We start from the raw sequence: 14677 nt of genomic DNA on the forward strand, positions 1-14677 counted from the left end.
GAGCCACCCAGGTCCCCCAAAGCAAAACTATTTTCAAAGATTGAACTTAAACTGTATTCTCTTTTCATTGATTTGTAAAATGAAACCGTTGCTGAGAATTAGTTTTCTGTCAGTAGAACAACTGAAGTGTTCATTCTGATCTGGGGACGAGAAAACCCCAAAAAACAATTCTTCAACTGTGTTCCCACAGAACACTATGTGGCAAAGAGTGGCTCAAGATTTGGTTCCAGCGTGAAAAATGACACATTTAGCATTGCCCATTTAGCAAGTAAAAATGCAAGTTAGGTTTGAATTTCAGATAAACAATGAATATTTTGTTCATGTATAGAAATATAAGTAAATGTCCCTGCCTCCTAAAAATTTTTAAGAACCAATCTAGTCATGAAATTAAAATTTCATTTTTAAAATTTTTTAATGTTTTTTAATTTATTTTTGAGACAGAGAGAGACAGAGCATGAATGGGGGAGGGGCAGAGAGAGAGGGAGACACAGAATCGGAAGCAGGCTCCGAGCCATCAGCCCAGAGCCTGACGCGGGGCTCGAACTCACGAACCGTGAGATTGTGACCTGAACTGAAGTCGGACGCTCAACCAACTGAGCCACCCAGGCGCCCCAAAATTTCATTTTTAATTTACTCCTTGTGTTCTAAGTTTCTTCAGCAAAGAGCGTATTTACGGTTGGCATTAATAATCTGGGACTGTCTATACAGAAATATATCAACAACATGTTGCTCATTACTTTTGTAAAGCAGCTTTCTTTATAAAATGGCTGAGTTTTGCACCTATATTAAAAACGCCAAGGTTCCCAAAATGTAAGGAATTTATAAAAGTAATTCTTGGGGGATGAATTGTTAAACCAAAGTTTTTAGGAATATATATGCTCCTAAAATTTAAGATAATGACATAATTTAATAGATCTCTGTCACTCATACTTTGGGATTTTTCTTTTTATTTGGTCTTTTATTAGAGATTAGTGAACACCTGTTCTATACCAGGCACTGGATATATAAATATAAATGAGGTAATGTCCCTTTCTTCAAGAGTCTCACAAATTGGCCAAAAAAAAAAAAAGGGGGGGGGGGTGAGCTAAATGCAAGAATGTATCATTGTTGCTAAAATACCTCAGAAATACCACCCACAAATGTTACTTCTGCTAAGAATACATGTTCCAAAAAAACAAAGTGCTTCTAAAACAGCGACTAGATAAACATTTTTGAAGTTACCTTTTAGTGAATGCTTATTGTGGGCTAGTCATGTGCTAATTTAGGTTAATCCATAACCTAAATGAATCCCCATAATTCTATGGCATACATTATTTTATTATTCCCTTTTTGCAGGTGAGAAAACCGAGGCAGAGCAAGACAGAATGCCCAAGTGCATCCATCTTTGGCAAGCGGCCCAGTCGATGCCTGCTGTGAATCAGAAGGACCGGGATATGGGATGGAGGCAAAGTGATTCAGAGTTTTTGTTTGCTCGCAGTAAATTCCTTAAGGGATCACCAATAGCGTCGTGCCTATTTCCAATACAAAATACTGAAATAGCTGCAGATTGTTGAACTAATAACTGTTCACATCTACCTGAGTTTTTCTCTGCTGGACTGACTCATTATTTTTTTCCCCCATCATCACCACTTTGCTCCAGAAAACCATCATAGATTACAGCCCAGATTTCTTGACCTGTTTATCACCTGAAGAGAAGGTAGCTTCCAAAGTGATTAATACTGGCAGACACTCAAATGGCTTCACCAGGGAATTAATTCAAACATTTAGGAGTGAAATAATACCAACCTTGCACAAATTCTTCTAGAGAACAGAAAAAAATAGACTACTTCCTCACATTTTAGGAGGCCAGAATAATCTCAATTCCATAACCCAACAAGAATATTTTCCAGAATGAAAACTTACAGATCAATGTCTCTCATAAAAATAGATATGAAACCTATAGAAACATGAGTTTTAACGTATAAATTACCACTTGTAGGTGAAATGTGGTCAAAAAGCAGCCATTTCACATGACTCAAACTAACGTTAGCAAATTCTTTAAGAAGAGTAGCATCGTAATCAAATAAGGTTTGAAAAAAAGTCAGTAGAGTTCAACTATTAAAAAAAATTAGTCATCTTGAGAGATGAAAAAGATTGATCAGATTCAACACACATTTATGATAAAACTGTTGACAAACTATAGGCTTATTAATTAATAAAGAATCCTCTATACAGCTCCCTCTCCTTGAGTGTGGGCAGAACCTGTAAATATGATGGGATATCACTTCATAATTAAGTTACTAATTAGTGACGTCAAGTTAATCAAAGGGCTGATTGTCCAGGTGGGCCTGACCTAATCAGCTGAGTCATTAAAAGGGCCTGAGACCTCCCTGAAGTCAGAGAGATTTGTGGTAAAGGAGATTCCCCATTGCTAGCTTTGAAGAGGGAAGAGGCCCAATGGCCAGGACTTGAGTGTGACCACTAGAAGCTTATAGAAACCCCCAGACATGGAAAACAACAGAAAACAAAATAGAGACCTCAATCTTATAACCACAAGGAACTGAATTCAACCAATGAAAGATCTTAGAAGAGGACCCAAATATCCAGACCAAAACCCAGCTTTAACTTTCACCTTGATTTCAGCCTTATGAGACCCTGAGTAGAGAATCGAGTTGAACTCCGCCTAGACTTCTGACCTACAAAACTGTGAAATAACACATTTGTGGTGTTTTAAGTTGCTGAATTTGTAATAATTTGTTATGTAACAAGAAAAAGGAACTCACATCTGTATTTTAAAAATCCAGAAGAAATATCAAACTAAATGACAAATATTGAAAACTTTATTTGAAGTCAGAAATGCCCACTTTCATTATTTCTATTCAATATTCTACTGGTTGCCCTGACAGATACAACAAAACAAACAAACAAAAAGAAATAAAAAGCACTAAGGATTGAAAAGAAATGGATAAAACTTATCTTGTTTACATGATTGTGGAACTACAATATGCAAAAGAATCTGTAAACTTTTAGAATTGACCATAAATGTAGCAAAGTTGCTGAGTACAAGAAAAATCAATATACAAGAATAATTATATTTTTATAAAACACAATAATTGTATTTGTGGCTAGTAAGCAACAAAAAGTAGAAAATAAAATTTTAGAAAGATCATTTATGATAGCACGAAAATAATCAAAATATTTGAGGAATCTAATGAAAGATGTGTAAGACTTATGTACCCAAAACTAATGAACATTACTGAAATTAAAGATTTAAGCAATTAAAGAGATATACCATGTTCATGAATTTTGAGGCTATCAAGTCCCCACAAATTAATCTATATGTCTACTGCAGTCCCAATATAATTTATAGCAGCTACAGACTAAATGTTTCTGTCCCCCCAAAATCCATATGTTGAAACCCTTAATACCCATTGTAATGATATTAAAACATAGGGCGTTTGGAAGGTAATTAGGTCACATGGCAGGAGTCTTCATGGATGGGATTAGCGCCCTTACAAGAAGAAAGATTTAAAAGTTCTCTCTCCCTTCCCTCCCCACCCCCGTACTCTGCCAGGTGAGAAAGCAACAAGAAGAAACCTGCCTGCATACCTAGATGAGGCCCCTCATCAGACACTAGTCTGCCAGCCCTTTTATCTTGGACTTCCCAGCCTCCAGAACTGTGAGAAATAAATTTTTGTTGTTTGAGCGACCTGGTAGCTATAGTAATTTGTTACAGCTGCCCAAGGTCACTGGGACAAGCAGTTGGAAGTTTTCTGGGTAAAATTAACACATTGTAGTCCCAGTTGTTTAATTTGCTTATGTTGTCTGTGATTTTGATGTCATACCCAAAAATTCATTGCCAAGATCAATGTCAAGGAGATTTTCTTCTATGTTTTCTTGTAAGAGTTTTACAGTTTCAGGTGTTACAATTAAACCCTTAATCTATCTTGAGTTAATTTTTTTGAACAATGTAAGGTAGGGTCTAACTTTGTTCTTTTGCATGTGGGTATACAGTTTTCCCAACACCATTTATTGAAGAGATTATCCTTTCGTTATTGTGTGTTCTTGGAGGCCTTGTTGAAGGCTAGTTGAGCTCATACATGTAGGTTTATTTCTGGGCTTTTTATTCTGTTCGATTGGTCTATGTGCCTGTTTTTCTGCCAGTATGCACAGGTCTAAGAAAAGCTAAGAAAAGGTTATTGTGGCACATCAACTAGGTAGAGAGAGAATTATTTTTTCAATAAATAGTACTGTGTCAACTGAATATCACTATAGAAAGAAATGTATTTTAATCCCTACCATACATTGTATACAAAATTAAGTTCCAGATGGATTGCAGATCTAATTGTAAAGAATAAAACAATACATCATTTAGAGAGAAATTGAAGGAGAACATCTTCCTGACTTGGGGAAAGCAAAGTTTTTTGTTTTTTTTTAAATTGACATATAAGGCAAAACTGTAAAAGAAAAACATCTGTTTTTTTAATTATTTGAGAGAGAGAGAGAGGGGTGGGGAGCATGTGTGTGAGTGGGGGAGAGAGAGAGAGAGAGAGAGAGAGAGAGAGAGAGAATCTTTAGCAGGCTCTGCAATGAGGGCCACCCAGGCACCCCAAGAAAAACATCTGTTAAATCCAACTATACATATTTAAAATTTTGTGTTTCTCAAAAGACACAAATAAGAGAGTTACAAGTAAACCTACGGAATGGGACAAGGTATTTTCAATGCATTTTTCAACAAAGAATTCACACCCTAAATATATAAAGAACATCAACAATTCAAGAAGAAAAAAGGCAGACTTTCCAATCGAAAAATGATCAAAAACTTTGAACAAATACTTCATAAAAGTGGATATTCGAATGGCCATTGAACTTTTAAAAAGGTACTCAAATTCATTTGTCATCGGGGAAATTAAAACTATCACATCTACACTAGAATGATTAAAATGGAAAAGACAAGGGGTGCCTGGGTAGCTCAGTCAGTTAAGCATCTGACTTTGGCTCAGGTCATGGTCTCATGGTTTGTGGGTTTGAGCCCTGCCCCTGTGCTGACAGCTCAGAGCCTGGAGCCTGCTTCAAATTCTGTGTCTTTGTCTCTCTCTCTCTCAAAATAAAAATAAAATAAATAAAATAAACATAAAATTTTTTTTTGAAAATAGAAAAGACAAAGAGACCAAGTATTGACAAAGACATGGAGCATGTGAAACTCTCATGTACTGATGACAGGAGTATAAATTGGTACAACCATTGTGGAAAACTGAGTATCTATAATATCTAAATATACCCATATTCTATGGCCCAGAATTTTCACTCCTAAGTGTATGCCTAATAGAAATTAAAACGTATGTTCACCAAAAACACATACTACAATATTTGAGAGCTTTGCTATTCATAATGGTAAAAAACTGTACACTGCCCAAATCCCCTTCACCAGTAGTAAATAAATTGTGGTGTAGTCACACAATGGAATACCACACAGCAGTGAGCTCACAACAGTGAGCATGAACAGTTGACAAAGACATACAAGAATGGGGATTACGTTGATAAAAGAAACCAGACACATGAGGTCATGTGATACAATTCCATTTATATAAGAAGCACAAAATAGGGGCACCTGGGTGACTCAGTCGATGAAGAGTCTAACTCTTGATTTTGGCTCAGGTCATGATCTCACAATTCCTGAGATCAAGACCTGCCTCGGGCTCTGGCCTGACAGCAAGGACCCTGCTTGGGGTTTTCTCTCCCCTCTTTCTCTGCCCCTCCCTTGCTCGTGCTCTCTCTCTCTCTCTCTCTCTCAAAAATAAATAAACTTAACAAAAGTAGAAAATATGGAAAAGTAATTGCTGCTGACAGATATCAAGATGGTGGCCGCCTTTGTGTGGGGAGGTGACTGGAATTGGATGTGAAGTTGGGAAAGGGCTTGTGGAGTGCTGGTAATGTTCTATTTCCTCTTTTGGGTGCAGGTTGGATTTAGCGGATGAAAATTCATCAAGCTATGTAATTATATGTGCACTGTTTTCTGTGGGAATATTTTACGTCAATAAAAAGTAACATTTAAAAAGAAGCCGACAACATCTCCATGTTTTGCAGGCGGGTCAGGCATCCTTCAGCTCCATGCTCAGCCTAGAGGGATGTTTCTGGCAGAAGGAGGCGGTTCTCTTCCACTGGGTGATGGAATCCATATGAGTTTTAAATTCTATCAAAAACCATCTGCAGAAATGCAAAAGATATAAAAAAGTATGTCAGCCTAGTTAGTAGCCGAGAAATGCATAGTAAATGAAGAAATATTTTTACGTGTCAAATTGGAAAGGGGGTGCCGGTGCCTGTACTACGTATGGGTTGCTGATACATTTTGGTGAGGAAACAAAGTGATTTCACCTCACTTGGGAAGTAGGTTGGTGATACATAACTGAAATCTAAAAAGTTTTTTTTTTTAATTTCTTTCACTTAGTAATTCTTCTTCCGGCAACGTAAGCCAAGGAAATAATACAAGTTACAGAAAGTTATGACTAACGTTGTATATTAAGGCAGTATTTTATTTGTTTGAGCGAGAAAGGGGGAGGGGCAGAGAGAGGGAGAGAAAGAATCTCAAGCGGGCTCCGTGCTCAGTGCAGAGCCCGACGTGGGGCTCCTTCCCACCACCCTGGGATCGTGAGCTGAGCCCAGATCCAGAGTCTGACGCTCAACTGACTGAGCCACCCAGGCACTCCAAAGTATTATTTATATTGGTGAAAGAAGACATTCAAATATATGACAAAAAGACAGTGGTATGTAGACCCTGGCACTTTCATTGTTTCAATAAGACATTAGGCAATCATTAAATAGTATGTAGGATGTTGCAACAACATGGAAAAAGCCTTAAGTCAAAGTGTTGAATGGGAAGAGATAGACTAAAGTAATACTTTATTTGGGGATAGGATGATGAATGCTTTCTTTCTTCCTCTTCAATTTATTTATATTTTCCCGATTTTCTTTACTAAGGATAAATTACTTTCACAAGGGAAAAAAAGAGGAAAATTGTTTTTCCCCCCAATCATATACCCAGACAAAACGAAGACAGAAAGTGGTGTTTGTCTTATTCTTTGCTTAACCAGAAATAGCTTTCCATTTAAAAAATGAGTTGCATTTGCAATTATATATTTGCCCTGGTCTATTGGCTTTCAGTTGTAGTTTATTTTTTTATTTTTATTTTTTAATTTTTTGAAATGGAAGCACAATTAACATACAGTATTATGTTAGTTTCAGGTGTACGATACAGTGATTCAACAGTGCCATCCATCACTCAGTGCTCATCACGATAAGTGTTCTCTTCATCAGCATTCCAATTTCACCCAACCCTCCACTCACTTTCCCTCTGGCAACTGCCAGTTTGCTCTCTGTATTTGAGTGTTGTTTTTTTTGTCTCTTTTTTCGTTTGTTTATTTGTTTCTTAACTTCCACATATGAATGAAATCCTACGGTATGTGTCTTTGTCTGACTCATTTCACTTATCATTCTACCTCCATCATGTACTTTGTTTTTTATGTGTGTGTGTGTGTGTGTGTGTGTGTGTGTGTGATTGATTTAATGCTTCAGCTTTGACAAACAGTGGTGATCCATTTTCAGCATTGGACAATATACATGACTCCTGTATCCTTAAATATTTTCAGTGTTTTTTGGGGACAGGTTTTTTGTTTTTCTTTTTGTATTTGTTCAGGCTTTTTTTTAATTTTGTTTTTTTAATTTACATCCAAATTAGTTAGCATATAGTGCAACAATGATTTCCGTCATGTTGTGCTTTCAATTCCACACCATAGGACTGCCATCCAGACCACCACTGCCTCTCTGACAAAATGCCTAGTCTTGTGTTCTGTCAGTGAGCTGATGCTCACAGCCGGAAACCTCCATCCTTCTTTCTCTCTGTCTCTCTCTCTCTCTGCCCTAAATCAGTGTATATCCTTTATACTCTACTCTGAACATTTCCCTGGAATTAATCCCAACATATCAGTTTCTCTTTGTTCCCAGGGCTTCTGCCCTAGTTCAGGCTCTTTAAAATCACTTTTGAACAGTGTCTTCCCAAATTATATTTTTGCCTTAGTTTCTCCTTCCTCTAGTCTTATGGTCAAACCACAGGGCTGGTGGGGCCTGCGGGGGCGGGGGCGAGGGAGACCACACTGGAGTGGGACTGGAGGTAAGTGGCAGGTATGTCCAACCGGTCTGAGACCTCAAGCTTAGGGAATGCCACAGGGAAACCTGGTCGCAAATGTTGACTTTGACCCTCGACTATACCTTCTAGATGAACTACAAGGGCACTAATAACAAAGGTTGTTCAAATCACTGACATTTAAACAGAAACGGTGAGCCAATTTTGTGAGCGAGGGTAGATGGGCTGTGTAGTGGGTGAATGACCCAGGCACGCTGGAGCTGCCAGCCCCTCCCTCTACCGGAGAGCTGGGTACCTACCGCGAGCTCAGCTTGTTCATGTATATTATTTCTAAAGAGGTTATTAAGACTATTTGCCACTGGGTCACAATTATACATACGCTTCCTTTGAAGAAATTTGCCCTTTGCAGTCTCCTACAGATCTGGCATTTACTTTTTCATTAGTAGAAGATAGATTTTTGCTAATGTATTATGAGTATCTATGAATACAAAATAATATATTATTATTAATAAGTATTAATAATAGCAGTAATTGGGCACCTGGGTAGTTCAGTCCATTAAGCAACCAACACTTGATTTGTTGCTATTATTATTATTTAATGTTTACTTATTATTTTTTATATTTTTTATTTATATATCATTTATATCTTATTATTTTATATATGTTTATATATTATATTTTATATATGTTTAATATATGTTTATGTATTATTATTTATTATCGGCTCAGGTCATGATCTTAAAGTTCATGGGTTCGAGTCCCACATCAAGCTCTGCACTGACAGTACGGAGCCTGCTTAAGATCCTCTCTCTCCCTCTCTCTCTTCCCCTTCCCTGCTTCCTCTGTCTCTCTCTCACAAATAAATAAATAAATTTAACAAAATAGGGGTGCCTGGGTGGCTCAGTCCATTGGGCTTCCAACTTTGGCCTAGATCATGATCTCCTGGTCAGTGGGTACAAGCCCTGTGTCCCTCTCTCTGTCCCTCCCCATCTCTCAAAAATAATAAATAAACATTAAATAATAATAGCAGTAATTATATTAAGTGTATTATAATCATAATTTTTATTACCTATTTATTCAGAGACTAGTGCCTATGGCATTTTGCGCAGGTCAAAGCTGAGATATTATCATTTCCAGATCAGTCTGAATGTTGTAATCTCCAGGCCATACAGTTTCTTTTGACATTTAAAAACAGAACTTGTTCAACTCAGCCACAAAATCATACCTACTACATGATTCTATTTATGTAGGTATAGAAATAGGCCAAACTAATCTTTGTTGTTGTAAGTCAGGATGGCAGTCATATTTAAGGGTGGTAGTGATTAGAAAGGGCCATGAAGGGGGCAGGGCGTTTGGGTGCAATGATGTTCTTCTTAACATGGGTGCTGATTGTAAAAGTCCACTGAACCGTGTACTTTTATATGAACTTCTTTGCATGAACATGATGCTCCAATAAAAAGTAAAATAAAAAGGTAATTTGTTGAAATCATTGTCAAGAAATGATTTACATAAACATTATTGTACAAGAATGGCATGGAAATTTACACTTTGGAAATTTACACATTGGTTATGGAAATTTACACATTGTAATTTTATCAAGTTGTGTTTTCCATATACTACAACATTTTCCTTATGCATCAATGTATCGTTTATACTAAGAAACAGTTGCTTGGTTATGTGGTCATTTTAAAAAGTTTTACTCTGTTATGTTTCCAAAAGGTAATTAAGAAAGAAGGAAAAGTCTCTTCACTCTGACGGCAAAGATGTTAACCATAAAACAGGAGTCTCAGTTTTTGAACGTCTCGTATATGTCACAAGCATTGCATGTGTTGTCTCTAATTATTCAACAGCTGGTGAGATGGGTTTTGTCATTCCTTTTTGCGTATGGGGTAACTGAGGCTCCGAGACATAAAATAATTCGCCCCAGGCCACAAAGATTTTTTTAACTCAGGTTTGTTTCATGCCCAAACCTGTTCCTTTTGCACCATGCCACGTCATCCACGTCTCTGCTTTTCAGGACAACACCAGCTTGTTGCAATGTGGTCTGGAGACAAAGCAGTGGCTCCAGGAGTGCTGCATTCTAGAGACCGAGAACTCCTTTGCCTTCATTTCCATTCCCCAATGACTCCTTAGCCTGTGGACTTTTTTTCATCTTAGTCTTCCTAAGTCAGTGGTCCTCTTACCTAGATGCTGCTTGAAGCTCCATGATATGCATTCAATTTCAGCTCTTCAACTTGTTTTAATCCCCTTCACCTATTTCATCCATGCCCCCAACCACCTCCCCTCCTTCTGGCAACCACCAGTCTGTTCTCTTTTTCCACTTTTGTTCGTTCTGTTTTTTAGAATCCACTTATGAATGAAATGGTGTGGTATTTGTCTTTTTCTGTCTGGCTTATTTCACTAAGCATAACACCTGCTAGGACCATCCCTGTGGTCACAAATGACAATTTCAGTTTTGCTGTTTAAAAAGAAAAAAAATGGGTCAATAGTCTAGATACCCTAAGGCTGATTCTTTTCATTTTTTTAAAAATATAGCAAATAAAATGAGACATAAGTTGGGGGGAGGTGGATTATCTACTAAATTGTGAGAAACAACAATCTTGCATCAAGGCCCAAAACAGGAGAAGATCCCATTTTGTAGAACCCTCAGTAAGACTTTTAACTCCCCCGGAAGAGAAGAGAGGATATTTCAGTCATCTCTTTTCAAGGAGATGAGGAAGTAAAATTTTTCATACTGGGCTTTTAAGAAAAAAAATGTACAAGAAGACCCAAATTAGGCTGATATGATTGCTTTATGGACAGACTCCCCTCCCCTTATCTTTGCTCCATCAAAATCACACTACTTTTGCGTGAACTCCAGTAGTGCATGTGGGAGACCCTGGCCTAATGCTAGGGGTAATTGTGTCCTTAATCAAAACTTCACTGAGATCCTGCCATATACCAGATGTGTTACGTATTGGATGCTGAGGATACAGTGGTGAGTCAGACGTTTTTCCTTCTCTCAAGAAGCTCCCAATCTTGTCACTAATGGATTTGGGATCCAAAAGCCTCATAACCACCTCAGAACCGGCCTCCATCTGTAGATTACTCCTAGAACAACTGGCTTTGCTTAGATCAAGCCAGCTGAGACACCCCCAACCTTTTACTGACCAAGGCACTTGCCTTCTGCAACAAACACTGTTTGCCATCCATTTACTCTCCCTTCCACCGTTAAGGTCACACTTTCCTTTTCACTGTCCCATTTGTTCATATGCTGTGTTCATGGCGCCTCCCAGTTGTATCCTAGGTGTGCATGTGTGTGCACATGTATTTCATTTCTCCAGCTAGATATCCCCAACTCTTTGGAGGCAAGGACTCTATGTTTTAGTTTGTGCATGCTTAGAACACCTTGTTCACCCAACTTAGCTTAAGAAATATTGTTGATCAACTGAATAATGGTTGAATGACTCTAGACCACCTATCCCCTATAACAAACCAGGCTGGCTAATCTAGAAGTGCTTCTCTGAGATGAGGGCACCAGAGGTAAAACAACAGGGCACTATTTGATGGGGTGTTCACCTTACGGTGTTTGATGTGTTATCAGATGCTGAGAGTTTGCCATAGGTGACTGATAATGAGCACTACAATTCCCTTGTTAAAGTTAATTCAGTGAGAAAAAGTATCCAGGTAGCATTAAATAAATGTGCAATCTTTGGTCCTTCCCAGAATCTGGACTGCTATCAAAAACTCCTGACGTTCTACAGCAAAGAAGAGTGGAATAATCCCTATAACCATAGGGAAATGTGTAGAATTCTTTTGAGCAAAACTGCCCAGTGCTAGTCCATCCACACTCCTCTTTTCCCACAAAGGTGTCCAGGTGTTCTAGAAGTTAGTGAAAAAGGCTTCTAGGGGATGACGTTGTGGCATAGACTCTTTGCTGTCAAATGTAATTTTTCCCCAAAGAAAGCAAAAAATAACCAGTAGCGTGACTCAAGGTCACCATTTGCAAATTATGGGCTGGATCCCTCAAAAGAAAAGCTCTCAAGTCTACTGAAAACACAACTCTTCACTTTTGTTCATACGATCCCTTGCGAGGGAACCACTAGACAGACAGACACCCTCACCTTTCTTGACTCCCAGCCCATAACTTCCCAAAGGCATTTCAAGGTAGCTTTAATATCCCAGAGGAGTTCCATCTCCATGAGAAAATAAAGTTCTGGGATTCAAGCAAACTGTGAGTTGGACAAGGTAAGATACACAGATATGTCAACATAACCTAGTGGCTAAAAGTCAGATTGCCTCATTTTGTTCTGGACACTGTGTGTGGGTTTGAATCCTGGCTCCACCACCCATTAAACAGTTACACTGTGGGGCAACTTGCTTAACTTCACTTTCCTCCAAAGTAGCATGGAAACAACAATCCTCACCAAACTATTTGGAAGCCTAAACCACCCAGGGAAATGTTGAGCATAGGGTCCCATAGATCTGAGCGCTCAATTTTTATTTGTCCCACTGTCAAACTGTGTCATAAGTACCATACAGGTGGGGAAGACTTCTCTTTCTGGTCCTTGCATGGATTCTAACTCACAGGGTTCCTCTTGAAGTTCCCCCATGTCCCCTCTTCTTATCCCGAATCCCACACTAGAGCAGAGATCTTATGACCTCCAAATAGATCAGCATTGTAAAGGCTCGCACGGCGATGGGTTCTTTTAAAGTAATTCCAGGAGGGAAACAGCCCTCACACTAGCATGTTCCAAAGCAACAATCAATGCCCAGCATTGGTGCTACCAGGTGCTCATCAAGAAAAGGCAGCTCTGGTCAAATATATTTTAAAAATTCTGCTACCCTTTCCCTATCTTGGTGATTCTTAGATTCATCAACACACGAAAGGCTCGAAAAGATCACTCAGCCAGGAATCCTACTGGGCTTCACCTCACGTAGTATTGCTGTCATTAATTTTACTACAGACTCTTTGTTAATATCTTGGAAGTTGTGCTCTTAGGAAAACACACTGGAAATGGGGGGAAATATCAAACAACAAAACAAACAAACAAACAAACAAAAACCCAATAAACCTTACTGGAAACAGCCGCCATTCAGTTTTCCCAAACTCTCAGCAAACATTTTTAAAAATGCTCTGTAGTTAATACTGGCCACAGTTAAGTTGTCCTTTCATCAAATGATCTTACCTGGCCACAAAACTGAGGTCTCGTAGACTCGGGGGACGGTGACAGGAGTCCAGTAACACGTAAATGACCTGTTTGTTTGTGAAAAGCTTTATGCATTTATCAAGCACAAATAACTTGACTTTGAGGTTTTTTTTTTTCTTTTTTCAGAAGAAAGTTGTCTTCCTTAGATAATAGATCATTTGGACTCCATTCTACGCTAATAGGTTTTTGCCTCTCACTCTTTCTTTGTGTAGTAATCTACTACAGAATCTGTTCCCACAGGTTTGGGGAAGAAAAAAAAAAAAGCTTCCAAGCCCCCCCCCCACACCCTCAGCCCCCCTTCTCCTTTGCCTTCCAATGCCCCCGAGCAGCTGGTAGGGTTTATTGCTCTTCCCTGACATTGGCTTTGCTCTATACATGGAGTAAGATTGATTATCCTCATTCTAAAATGTGAAGATCCAGCGTGCGCCTTTGTCCTGTTTCCCCCGAGAGCGAATTGGCATCAGCAGCACTCTGTAAGGAAGCGGCACCTTTTGGGCCGTGAACAGTGACAGCGACAGTATGGAGCAAGGCGTGCGGGGGCTGCGCCACCACACGTCGTCAGGATCAGCCCCTACCTTGAGGGCAGTCTCCACCAGGGCAGGCTGCTGCCTCACCAGACAATGCAAAGCAAGGAGTCCAAAGTCCAAACCGCCCGCAGGGCTTGTTTTGCAAGGCTGGCCAGGGGGGAAGCTGTAACCACAGCTGAAATGGCCTTTCCAAGGCACCTTCAATTACAGATCTGAGGCTGTGGTGATATCGAACCGGATGTGCGTCTGTGCGTGTGTGTGCCCGTATGTGTGCACACCCGAATGCGCACGATGCGTGCAGTGTCTGCACATGTGCACATGTGTGCACACAATGTCTGCCTGAGTCACCCCAAAGACAGGTCGCGCTAACCTGGCACGTTACAAGAAATTAGCCAGGCTCTCATTTTTTTCTTTCACCAGTTTGGCTGAAATAAAAACTCGGAACCCCCACAGTCTTGAACCACCATTCCCCAGCCGGCCAAAGTTTGGAACATAAAGAGAGCTGAACTAACCAGCACGTAGGCAACCCAGGGAAAGTAATTGTTCTACTTAACAGCATGGTTGCTTCTCTGCTTAGCATCTGAACGAGTTAATTTGGAAACATGGCCTTCTGGAAAGAAATGGCACTCATCTCAGCATCCCGTGGATTCATGGGGAGAGATGCCCTTTCACCAGGTAGAAACAGTAAATTATATTTGAAAACCATTTCTACTGAAGGGAAAAAAAATGCTTCTGTTCCCTGGGAGCCACTGTGTTTGCATGATGGCAACGTTTAACATCACCTGGCCAACTTCAGAGGTCACTCTTTGCTCACACCAGCATGTGGGAACCAGGGGGAGAAT

Source organism: Panthera tigris, chromosome B4 (assembly GCF_018350195.1).
Source record: "Panthera tigris isolate Pti1 chromosome B4, P.tigris_Pti1_mat1.1, whole genome shotgun sequence".
Lineage (NCBI taxonomy): Eukaryota > Metazoa > Chordata > Mammalia > Carnivora > Felidae > Panthera > Panthera tigris.